Below are 13,761 nucleotides of genomic sequence, written 5' to 3'. Positions count from 1 at the left end.
AAATATCCTCTGATAGAAGGCAGGTTACAACCAGCCCTCCCCCACCAGGTTCAGGAAAAAATAAATTTTCCTCGGAGGAAAGCGAAAGAGATAAAAACTATTTATTTAGCATACACACAGGAAAAGGGTAATGATGCTAAATAATAAAACCTCTCGTTGTGGAGAGAAACCTGGGAAAATTCAGAAAATTCCTTCTGTAGACTGAGTCTCTCTCCTCCTCCTCGGAGCTGGGTGGTGGTGGGCCCACCTCCAAGGCCTCAGTGGAGAACTCTCCCGATGTGTTCTGATGTTGAAACAGTCTAAAAAAGAAGACAGAAAAGAAGCCCAAAGTCCCAGGAAAACAAAGTTCAACTCTCCGTCTCCCTCCAGAGAAAAAGTAGCCGAAAGCTGGCTGAAGAGCAAGCAGGGTGCTTCCTCCTGCTCCCACCTCTGCAGAAGCAGAGAAGTCTATATATCTCTGTGTCCTTGAACAAACTGCTTTGAAAGGTTGCTCGGGTTTTTTTTCTCTCCCCCCTCTCAGGCTCAGTTTAAAGGCACAGAAAGGCACAAAATTAATTTCTGGGCATAAAGCAGTGATAGGGGATACACATCATGAAGTCACCCCAAGAAAAACAGTTCAAAATATTGGAAAGCAAAATATTTGGATGGTAGGAATATGCAGATTTTATGATACAGGAGAAACCCTGCAGAATGTAGAGGCCTTGTTTCTACATGCTGTACTTCTGAAGGTAAGGTCTGACTGCCTGCAAGACATGTTTTGCTTGTCCCTGGCAATTTAAACATGACCTGTGTAAGGTCTGTTAAAATTCTAAAGCTCTTTATGCGTGCCCATTTCCTACAGAGGACACAGATTTATGGGAAGAACAAATATTGTAAGAACCAACAGCCTTAAATCCATTATTTTAACAAACTATAAACGAATTGTCATCATTTTGCATAGTTTAGAAGTCAGAAGAGAGATCTGATGAGGTAGTGCAATTTGCTGCATAGCACATTACAACCATCAGGCCCATTTCAAACCTCCAGATATGTAGAAACTTCAAGCTCCCCTGCAGACTTCCAAGTGAACCAGGGATCCTAGTCTTGGTTTCAGTGATAACTGAATAATGGTAACAAAGTGAAATAAATTGGATTTTGAAGTCTGCCATTTTCTACGTTTACAGTTTTGAGTAAGCAAGATGAATGCACATGGGAGTGTGAGCAGACTAATACAAATCATTTACATTGAAAGCATCTTTTCAGCAGAAAAATTTCAAAGCACAGGTATTTTATCTTGGCGAGATCTTCATGAAAACGAATAAGTCATCTGTAAGACTGCTGGGCTTGCAGGAAAACATTACCTGACTTTTCCAGCAGTTCATGCACTCTGCTGTCATAGAAGGATGCTTTACTTTAAAAACTTAAGCAACTGCTGTCACATGCTTTTTTTTTAAAACTCAGAGAGAACAATGCTACACCGCACATCTAAGGCTCTTTTGCATGCACTGCCTCATTATTTTACATCTGCTGAGGCCTCCAAAGTTTTGCTTACTGTATGTAAGAAAGCTCCAGTCCTTGGCAAGGTTCTTACGAGCTCTGTAAAAAGAAGTATTTTTCAGGTACACACTCTTTGGAAATAAATGGAGAGGTGTACCACATGATCTTCCTTGAATGAAAGATGAAGGTCTTAGTCAAATTTTCTAACGGTTGATAGCAAGGAATTTTTAAGAAAAAACTCTTTTATTTAAAGTATTACATGACTTATGTGTAATGATGAAATACATGACTAAATGATGAAACACAGATTAAATGATGAAATACATGTTCTGTCTGTCTTCTTCATTAGTAAATGATCCTAAATCTCAAAATTTTGGTTAAAAAAAAGGTGTTAATATAAAATTTCCCTGGCAATTAACCTTCAACTAATGTATCAGCATCAGTCAATCTCGTCAGACAGGGTGAATCAGAAAAGGTAAAACATTTACTCTGTAACAGAGTATCATTTTAGTATTTCCTCGCAAGGAATGGGTTCAGTCTGGTGAAGTCTCCTTCTGGACCAACACTCACAGCTTAATAATGCAACTCACTGATTCACATATGGTCACTGAGCAGGCTCAGATGGTGATGTAGCAGATGCTTTGAGGGCTGGGCAAATAGAAGGCTGCGCCTGACAATGTGGGAAGTACCTGACCAAATAAAATTTAGGACCTGACAAGGAGTGCTTGACTTTGACTGGGGAGCGTGTGAACTTTGGCTTGGGACAGCATAGGACAATAGGCACAAAGATGGACTATTTCCCAAAAAAGGAGGTGAGTGGCACCAAGGGCTGGACAGGGCAGATCCCCACAGGCAGGCCTGAGGCTGGGGCTCGTAGGGGTCAGCAGCTCAGCTAGAGGCAGTGCTGCCAGGCTTTTCCAGGGAGGAAAAGGCAGTGAGGAGCAGTGGAGTACCTGCCCTAGGAAACACTCACACAGCAGCTATCCTCCCTTCACAAAATTGTATTTCGAGGAACAATATCCTCAGGAATGTGATCCTTGAAGAAAAGTAACTGAGCTCTGTTCCCTATTAATTTCCTTTAATTTTAACTTGTACTCTATACATTTCCTCTGACTGGTCTCTTCTGTGGAGAAAAAAGTCCATTTTCATCACAAAGGCTTTTAAAAACACAAATGGTACCTTTATACAAAATAGAGGCTACATACATGATTCTCCAAGGTTTTTTAAACCCTTGGTGCAATGGAGAGCTTTTACAGTATACATATCTTTTTGCACGTTATAATTAAGTCACTGTCCTATTTTTTCCTAAATATAGGCTATTGAATGAGGGCTTTGGTGGATCAATGCCGTGTTTATTCCAGAGGGTCCCTCGTGGAGACGCTTAGGCGGCACTCTGCCAGCACCCACGTGTGCACACGATCTCACCTTCGCAGGCAGTCGCAAACAGCCGCTCACACACACAGTCTGTGCAAGAACCAGAGATGAAGAGGGGAGAGGGGTTCTCTGCCTGCAATTCCGAGGTGTTCAATGGCAACACACCTGAAGGGAACAGAGGCAAGAAGAACCCTGAACTGAACGCCCGCACCGGTTTTATCCCGAAAGCTCCCAAAGGCGGGCAGAGCATCCAAAACCAATAGTCTGAGGGCTGGGGGCAAAGGCAAGGATGAGTGGCATAACAGGGGCCAATGGGAAAAGGGATGGGAGGGGGGAGAGGGCCAGTGACCAGCAGAATCTAGACAAAGGGAGAACTTTCTGGCACAGTGTTGTAGGGAGAGATCACTTTTAGGGTAACTTGGGGGGTGTAAAGTGGACTTAGCCACCGCAACATCAGGCCAATTCTGAAAGAACAATGTCAACATCAGACTTGAATTCTGGTTGCCTCTAAGATAATTAAGCATTTGAATACAACATAAGCATTTTAAGAAAAAAACAAAACAAAACAAAAAAAACCCCACAAAACCAAAACCAAACAAAACCAAAAAAATAAAATTAGACAAAAACAACAATAAAAACAAAACCCCCAAACACATATACTCCAAATGTAGTAGAAAATAAATCAGCAAAGATCACCCTCTCAGTTTAACAGCAAGCAGGACGTAGGACTACAGATTGTTTGAGTTGCATTTCAACCTGTGGTTCTATAACTACAGGAAAAAAGAGACAGGGATTGAATATTGCCATAGATTAATCTATAGACTAAGATGATGGATGCATTGGCCAAGATGCCCTAAATGGTGGTACATAGAGGGTATGACCTTCCCACGCAGGTGGGGAGTGTCTGGCAGCTCACCATTGTCACACTTTATTGTTCAACTGCTTTTCTTAGGAGTTCATTTTGGTTTAGCAGTATTCTGATGCATCCTTGCTACATTTGATGACCAAAAGCCTGAGCTGAGTGATCACTGCGAGCACAAGCCAGCTATGAAGTGCATATTCATACCACCATCTCTCTCTCAGACACTGCATGTGTGCTCGGCTAATCTACAAGAGGCAAACCCATCCACTAGTGAGAGGTCTTTATTTGTGGCTGTGCAAAATGAATTCTTGCCCCTGGTGGCTCCTGGGCAGCCTTTTTTCCCATGTCATGGCAAATATCACTAGATTATCCTTGTGCTGAATTGTGACTTTACACCTGCTGAGTCCATACATGCTCTGTTCATTTGCTCAGTTTTGCGTTGTGCAGGTCAGGCTTTGAGCTCATCCACAGGGTGTTTACAGGATCAGAGAATCATACAGTATGCTGAGTTGGAAGGGACCCACAAGGATCGTCATTTAGGAAGAGCTGAGGAAAGCTTCACTGTGGCTTGCTTGGTGCAGGTCTGATGTCCTTATGCACTGGGCCGTTTTAAGGCTTGAGCTCCTCCAGGCAAAAGCCGTGGAAGTCTCCTAACCCTGCCCTGGGACACAGGAAAGCAGCACAGATAGTCCAGGCTTATGAAGAGATTCAGAGCCACATTTAAATGACAGCATAAGGATGGACAGGAATCCTGATGGCTCCTCATGTACTATCCCTGTGATTTGCTTCCAGGGTGGTCCATGATTTGAGCCGAAGAGGCAGAGGCAGTGTCCATAGTGGCATCAAAGGCAGAGGTGACTGACTGTACCCTCCTGCAGTGCATCTAAGAGATGCTCAACACATGGCACCCACAACACTGACTCGCATGCCTGTGGCACTGTGAGAAGACTGTTGACACCCATTTTACATGGTCAGGGTAGTTTCCCACAGGGAAATTAGCAAAGCTTGGGACTGTGCCTGAAATTCCCAGTGTGAGGCTGCCTGCATGGGTTCTGAGGGGCCCATAGACCCCCAGCCACCATGAGCTCCTCTTCAGCAATAACTGAGGACACATTTCCTGCCTTCTGTGGCCCTTTGAGTCACAGACATTTTATCATTTAAAGTGCTTTTGGAGTTCATATTGAATTGTGAAACAGTGAGAGGACTGACTGTGGGAACCTGCCATGTCTTTTACCCCTATAATGTAACACATGGGTGAAACAACAGAGCACGAAAGCATGTGGAAAGCACAGGCTTTTTGGAAGAGTCTTCAAAGGCCATTCCAAGCCAAGGCACCAGGACATCATGCAGTCCCATCCATACTGCCAGGGGGAATAATCTCTGGACCATCTAACTACAAAACCACCCACAGTTTTTGCATACCTATTTCTTCCACTTTCAAAAAAAATTTTTGGCTAATACAGCAGGCTATGGTTAATCAGGAGAACAGGGTCCTGGAGGGAACCAAGAAGCAGTCCAAACCGACAGTGTAAAATGAGACAATGATTGCAACACAAATTCTGCATTAAATGAAATAATTCACTTTGAAATTCTGGAATAACTTTCTGAAGGTGACAGGATTGCTGATGATCCACGTATGAGTGCTTCAAGCATGGGCTGAAGACTTTCTGGTTTCTGTCTTGCTGCTCAGATCAGTCCTCACATGAAATATTCCGACTCAAGTCCCAGCTCATGGCTAACTAAACATAGATCTTCTATTACAAAACAGTAATTCCACTAGAATCCTAGTAGAGCATGGACAGTAATAGATCCTCTACTCCTCCCTTTCCCTCAAATGAAGCTTTAACCTCAGGCTAAACAAATCTGCAAAATTACTTCTGGAGGAATTTAATTTCCCTGTTCACTAGTTTTACTTGTATTAATTAAAAGAAAATTCTCAGTCACATCTTATTTGGCTGGGAGAAAATATTTTACCATCAAACCTTTCTGAATAAAATATCCTTTCTGCTTTGAATAAGTTCCTCCTCCAAAAAAATCCAGGTAAATTATCTAGCTATGAACATTTAATGAGTACATCTCATTAGTATATAGGTATCAGTCAGAAACGTAAAATACATAAAAAATTCAGTTTATTTCACCTCATCCTGAGTTTAGCAATATTCATGTAGCAATATTCATATACATGCATATTGGGATGTATGGGAATGTCGGAGTTTTTAAGTGTATACTTTGTTCCATGCCTTAAAGGCACCTTCACACTGCCTTTTGGTTTCTAATTGTAGAGCACGACAATCATGCCATGGAACATCTGAGATCTTCCTCCCAATCAGTCTCAGGAGTCCTAACAAGGGAAGAGAGTATCTTACAGGGAGTTCAAACGTAGATTTATCATTGAGAAAAATTCCAGTTTTGCATGTTCATTTCTGGCTGCCCTTTTAGTGAGGCATTCTGTGTCATGGGAAAGAACTGGCCATTTTAAAATCTTCTTCTTCTTCTGTAATATCCCAGAGAGGGACAGTTAGACTATTGTTTTATACCAAAGCATAGTTTTTACTAAAATCAGCAGTAGGAGAGTACATTTGTATAATCACAATCTGCATCTCTCCTTCTCAAACAGAAAACAGTACCACAGTAGCAAAAAAAGCAAAAAGATCTGAACAGTTCATTCAGATTTTGCTAAACGACCGCTCAATTTGCAGTTGTTACAGAAGAATGTAGTGTCAGCCATTAAAGTTATTTTTCACTGCAGGACTTGTTCAACACAATCATAAGCACAGGCAACCTTTCAGAGGCAGACTGGTTGCCTATCAGAAGGTTAGAGAGACTCCCCAGAGAGGTGGACTGTGCTTCTTGTCAGTAGTAAGGTCAACGTGGTCACTGCTTTTTGGCTCATCTTTCTACCACAACACTTTATTTTCACACAACTGGGCCCATGGCATACAAAAACTCACAGCCTTGGCTAGGTCCCTACTGATACCTTTCTCCCAAGCTGGCAAAAATCAGCAGGTTTCATAATCTGTGTTTTTGCACAAGCATGGTGCTAATAATGCGAAGGTCATGGATTTGATCCCCATATGGGCCATTCACTTAAGAGCTGGACTCAGTGATCCTTGTGAGTCTCTTCCAACAGAGAATTCTGTGATTCTGTATTTGTCTCTTGCTGTAATAGTTGAGTTTCCACAATTGGTAACATGTCTTAACAACACTCATTGGAAACTGGTCACGTAACCTGTGGTGGGAAATATGATGGTTTTGGCCCTCTTTGCTCCCTGTAGAGGTAGTCCTTGGGCATTCAGGGTATTTTAAATTAAGTCCTCAGTTCTGTGTCGAGATGTCAGTGCCCTGGGCAGAAGGGATGCCATCCCACATCATGTGATTGTGGTTGCTGTCAGATTCTGTGGATTTGCATATCCTGCCAAACAGCTATTCCTGTAAACATACCATGGATGGTGAACTTTTATTATGGCAACATGATCAGCTTGCAGAAAGACTGCCTTTCTAGTTAAATGGCTGGTGTGTTTGTTAGAGTCCTCTCTCTTATTGTGAATGCCTTTCTTCCCTCCAGGACAACACTGACAGAGAATTTGAACATTTATTATCCAATATGTGAGTCATTATCATAAAATATCATGAAAAGTATTGATTGAAGAAAAATAAACCTTTCTTAACATATAATCAGGAGTTTGGGACAGCAAAAATAATTTAATAACTGTGAACTGTCAGCAGAGATAATGTACATTATATCAATTCTCCACTAAATACGGACCACAAAGGTTATCTGATTGAGATTCTCTGGTGTGGATAATACAGCAGGACTGTAGTAGTTTCTGAGACAAGCACAGCTGAATAATCCAAGTTGACATCTGTCTGGGCGCACTATCACAACTCGTTCCTTAAATTCCTAGATGCTGGTCTAAGATGTTTGTTCACATCCGTGAGCAGTGAATGAACAATTCCCTCCCAAGACAGGTGTCCATTAGCAAAATGGCATGCCTCATTTGGCCTTAAGCATGGGTGACAGCTAATAAAAGCATATGAACATGTGTTATGCATATATATGCCATAAAGCATAATCCTCTTTGCTCTGTGCAGAAATATTTGCTATTGCCCCGATTATTGTGAGTGCTGGGAAGTATTTCAGCATGGAATATTATGTCCTTAACATCTGTGTCCAGGCTGGAAACATGCAAATATTGCAGAATACTTTTCACAAACGTCCATTTAGGGGTTATTCTATTCCTGCTGTCTATCCACAATAGGATCCATATAAAGACAGTTCACTAACACGTGCTGCCTTCGTGCCAGCTGTCGCAGTCGCTGCTGCTGGGCCCTGGCACTGAGTTAGGGCTGACAAGTGGAACAGACAAAGGTTGATGCCCCTTAGTGGTGCAAAGCTATAGTCCAGGAAGGACAAATTGTTACTCTAGGCTACTTTCTGAAGCAAATCATGAATGGAACATCTATCCTGTAAACCACCAGATAGGTTTCAGCATTTGTGTCCAACTTTTTCCCAATGCCTTAAAAAGAGATGTAAAAATATCTTCTAATATGCTCACTGATAGGAAAGATACATTCCATTTTAAATCTTTTATGTGACAGTATGTTTCACCAAGTAGATCATAAAAATTTAAATTACGGAAGAGGGGGAGAAGAGACATGAAAATGCTTCAAAGCTTACTGAGAGCTTGTACAAATCTGACTCTGCATCAGAATTTTCACTTAGGCAAATGCTTTCCATCTCCCCAAGAAGAGTTATTCTGACTAAGGAAGGCTTCTGCAGTGGACATTGATTTCAACTGCATCTCTGCAATACAGCTAACTGCAATGAACATGTCAAAGCTGATATCCCCATTGCATCCGAAAGCAAGATGTCTCAAAGCAGCAACTGAGAGCTAGATGAGTTTTCCACGACAAAGCAAGGAACCCTTGTTTATCTAAAGCAATACAGTGTTTTCTTCCAAGCTGGCCAAAATAACAAGCCTGTGGTAGTTTCTGTCTTAGATACTTTGACAGCAAATAATTACTAGTACTGCAGGACATAAGCTCAGTAAGAAAAGAAAAACATAAGAAAACATCCTTCATATCATGACATTGGTTTCTGCATCTGACAGCCCCAGCTAACAGCCACTGTTTCTCAAATTTTAGATCTTCTAACAATCACCTTCAAGCATTCTCCAAATAATGAAAATGTCCCTTTAACCAGTCTCAAACACTTACAGCATTAACTTCCCAAAAGCTCCCCAGAGATGAATGACTACAGAAAACGAACATATTGGACATACCTATGCAGTATTCATTATGATCAATATTCTTTTACAACTTCATTATGCTCCTTATCTACATACACTATTGCACCTTACACTTTGATTGTACCTGCAGATCCTCGTTGCCTTCTGGGCTTGTGCACAGCACTAATTAAGCAAAATGGCAAATTCACTTGCAAAGTCTGGCCAGACAAGGATTCAGCGGCAGGGTGCTGCAGCCTGGGTGGCTGTTGGAGACACAAAGAGGCAGCTGATGTCCAGCTCCTCCAGCACTGCTTGACAGACATATAAAGGTCAGGGTTTCATGACATGGTGCTCTTGAGCGTATTGTGGACCCTCTTCCTTGTGCTGGCTTAGCATCTTGGTATGCTTCTTTTTTCTCTCATTCTTCATTGCCATTTTGGTTTCCTGGTCCTTGGCTTAGCTTCCAGTCATCTTTCCACGCTGCTGGGCAGATGACTCTTTATCTTGATGTCCAGCTTACAGACTTGGATATTAAAGGAAAAGGGGGAACTGAGAAATTATTTGCATCCACTTTGCAGAAGTGGAAGAAGTGAGAGAAGACTCTGAACTGAGTATTCACAGAGAGACCAGGATTAGCCATTAGCTTGGGAGCAGAGGCCACTCTGGGCATGGTTACAACAGGGAGGTCACTGAAGAAGAGGAAGCACCAAGACGTGCTGTCAGGGAGATCTTCTGTCTGCAGCCAAAGCATGCACAGGAGGGTGAGTGGTGGTGCTTGGAGCAGACCATGTGTAGCATGAGGAGCTATGACTCTGGTCTCCCAGATCCTCACTGGCATGGACAGCAGAGCCAGGCGGGGGGACACAGCCAGGTGGAGAGTCTAGTGCACAAAAACTGTAGAGAAGACTCCCTCTTTCCAAGATATCACACAGATATATGGATATATTTCCCTGAAACTGAGCACCAACCAGGCCAGAAGTGTGTTTGAAACACAGAAAATATAACTACTGGTGGTGTGATTTGGAAAGTTTCCAAAATGGTTCTCCTAGCTGGAGGCAGATGCTGCAGGCCACAGAGTTTATTAAAACAGTCCCAACCAAAGGTTTGCAGCACTTGAGGCCAGATTAGTAATAACAGATGGGCAAAATATAAAGCTGCACAGACTAATTGGGTGCCCTGTTAGTGTACACTTCCCATAATCAGGAGATTTTTGAATGACATGTGTTTATCTTCCCCCCCGTTCTTGGGATACTATTTCATTATACACAGTAATGAGACACCTGGCTTGGTGGCTGCTGGGCAGAAAATCCTTATGGGGATGTTCACCTGCTATGTGCCAGCTTCTTCACTGGTAAAACATAGATGGTCTATCCTGACTGCTTCTCTGGGATCAACAGCAGACAGGCTATCTGGAAATCACTGTGATCGGAGCTATCAGCATTCAGGAGGCATCTCTGCCTGGGCTAAGAAGGTCAGATGGAGGTCACTTTTCAGCAAGGTAGAGTGGGAAAAGGATGGAAAGGAGAGGAAATGACTTCAAACATGTCACAGACAGTATGGATAGAGGCACAGCAGCAGTGAGTGAGTTCACAAGACCTCAGTTACCATCCTTGCTTGGAGATGAGAATCCTGCAGCCATTTGGGTGGCCCACCTCTGCTTGGGGCATCAGCAGCACTTGAGCCATATTCCCTCAAATCCACATGCGAACAGTGGAATTTTTCCTCCAAGAAGGCTGGGGTCACTGAAGCATTGTGGTGGAGGTTTTTTATTTCTTTGTAATTCACAGATATTTCTGTTCACAGCCCCTGTTCAAGCAAGAGACCTCATGATGGACTTTTGCAAAACTGACTGGCATTTCCAACACCTTAAAGGGAATTTCTTCCCTCCTGATGTGGCATAACCACCATCCCAACAAACATCTAATTTTTTTTATGGTTGTAAGTACAAAACAAATCCATTTGTGTCCCTGTCCATTTTCTTCTACCTTTACATATATGTTCTTTGCCCCTGGTGGACACAAGATCCTGCCACCTGCCCTGTGTGTCAAAGATGGAGCAGGGCAGGTCTGTACCAGTTCTCACCTCTGAACACCTGTGGAATTGCTGGTATGGAGCTCTAGAGAGGAGCTGGCTCTGGCCAAAAAGACTAAACAAAGCTCAACACTAGCTGAGTTATTGGAGACAGGCACTGAGTAATCATGTTCCTACCTGTATAAACTGGAATCAAAAGTGAGTTATTCAGTCAGTGGAAATAAATGGATTTTTCCAGCTGGTGTGGCTGACGTGTACCGTGTATATCACGTTTATATAACTTCCTTCCACCAACCAGCTCCCCTTTCAATAATCAAGCTCTATAGCTATAACAATTCTACTGACTGGAAAGAAATGTGTGTTCACAACATGCACCAAGAGATAAATCTTGTTACAGCACTGGCAACACATTCCATGCATTACATGTGCCAAAGGAGTAGGATTTATTCGGGTCATTTATGCTCCACTGGAGTGGAAAAATGAAAAAAAAATAGGCTTTGCTATAATGAATTGAGCTCTTTGAGTCCTGCAGAGAATAATCCCCATGCACGGGTTGACAGGGATTGCCATCCATCAACGCAGCAAGGGGTGGCCTTGCAGGACGTGTCTGTCCTGGACTCACGGCTCTGTGTGCACCCTTCCTTCTTCAGCCATCCGTACTCAGAGCCCTGCTCCATGTGCTGCACACCTGGGCAGCAGCCCCTCACACAGCCACCACCATGCTCTCCCTACACTTCACAGGAGCACCTCCTGCTGCCTGGCACACCCTGTGCCGCATGAAAACCCTTCCTGAAGCTCCCTGCCCCTTTTGGACAGGCCACTCTGAGGGAGTTTCATTTTGCACAAGTTATTGTTCATCCTGCAAAAATGCCCAGAGGAAAGTGGCCAGTGTCCCACTTGGCTGTGCAGCTGCAGAGCCACAGACTCCTGTGATCTAAATAGAACAATGAGGAGAAAAAAGGGCAGAGGAGGGGAGCACAGCAGGCCAGAGCTACGGCTGAGACCAGAGCTGGCTTCAAAGCCATCACCGTTCCCTCAGAAAAAGGAGGAGAAATTAATTTATAAACTTCTGGGAGTTGCTGCCTCCTCCTTCTCCTCCTTTGTCTGTCCGTAAGGCTGTGAGCTCTCAAAGAAGAAAGCACCCCTTTCCCAGGATTAAGAAAACAGCTAGCCCATTGTAGCTAGTGCTACAACTACAGGGTAACCCAACATACATCCACAGGGAGCTGGCTGGTATCTCGCAAGTGCTGTAGGTAAACAGCTAATCTATCTATCCCCTTATGCACCAGCATGTTTCCTTTATTCATCACGCTTAAAATTTGTTAGCATTGAGGACAGGAAGTTGAAGGAGAAGAATAGAGCAGGGAAAAAAGGGCCAAAGGTCTGTATTTGAGTTTCAGCATCAAACAGAATAAACCCATCAGGATGCCACAGGCCACCTGTCCCTACACAGGAAGAAGCAGCAGCAACTTCACCTTTACTCTAAGGGGAATAGCATCAATGGTGCTTTTAACCCTTACCAGCTTGCACTTTACCCAGAAGACACTGTGTGAAGTCAAAGCAGCCAAAAAGGTATCATGAAATGTAGAAATGTAGGTATGGAGTTGTGTTCATGAGGAAATCAAATGGCTCTCTTCTTTTTAAAAGTGAAAATTAAATGTATTTTTCTGAATTAATATCACTGCAGTAATACATGTGTGGATCTGAAAGGACATAATCTTTAGTCTTTCACTGTGAAGGTATTTTAGATAGTATAGATATCTCCAGCTTTTGAGTAAAAACCAGCAGACTACCAGGTTCACTTGTTTCAAAAAACTTCAAGCTACACAGGAAACCATCAATTATGTATTTGCCATTCAATCTATTGACTCTACATCTGCATTGTCACAGGGAGGAAGAAACAAGAACTATTACACTGTGATTAAAATGGTAATGAAAAGGTCTGGGAAGGGAGAGTGCCTTTGAAAGAGTGCAGGAAATGTTTGCACAGCTCCTGAGTGTCTGGTAACACTAAGCTTCTTGGTCTTCCTAGTTTGAGGCAGGTTTCTCATATTGTCATAACACAAGAAGACCTGGGGAGGATGGTTGGATATATCATGTTCTACCAGGCACAGAGAATTTTTAAATTCCTCAACTGATGAACCAGGCCAGATCTAGGCTGGCTTGTTTTCCCATCATCCCATCAAGCCTCACTGGTCTGGCTAAGATAAATGAACAGGAGGTTCATGCTATACAGAAGTGAATGGGATGGAGGACTGTGGAAAATTTCCTTTTCTCTGTCATTTTCTCTAGACAATCAGAGTGAGACACCTATCTAAAAATGACATAGTTTGAGACAACATAGCACGATATCTGAGCCACAGGATGCAGAAGGATAGTAGGTGTCAGAGGATCAGCAAAGGAAGGGTGAAGTATATGGTAGCTTGGAGTGCACTCCAAGACTTGGAGTGAACTCTTGGGTCACTGACTGTAGTTGGCAACAGTCTTTGCAGGCTCCCTCATATAAACTCAATCCTTACTCAAGCACAATCCATCATGAAATGCTGAAGGATGCTCCTGTTGGAAAGAAAATATACCTTAGTGTCCTCTTGCTCTTGCAGTCAGAAACACACCCATTATTCTGTCTGGTCTTACTCACAGCCATGTAGGTTTCTGTTTGTTCATGCAAATCTTCTCTGCTCTTGTTTATCCTTCCCTACTACTAAGAAATATTAGTCCTAAGGTTGTTTTCTGAAAAAAACTTACTGTGACATGATCTGTTACTGCAAGTTTCATTTTATGCTATCTCAT

The sequence above is a fragment of the Corvus moneduloides genome, chromosome 2 (genome assembly GCF_009650955.1).
Source record: "Corvus moneduloides isolate bCorMon1 chromosome 2, bCorMon1.pri, whole genome shotgun sequence".
In the NCBI taxonomy this organism is placed as follows: Eukaryota; Metazoa; Chordata; class Aves; order Passeriformes; family Corvidae; genus Corvus; species Corvus moneduloides.
Note: the sequence above shows the minus strand (reverse complement) of the source record.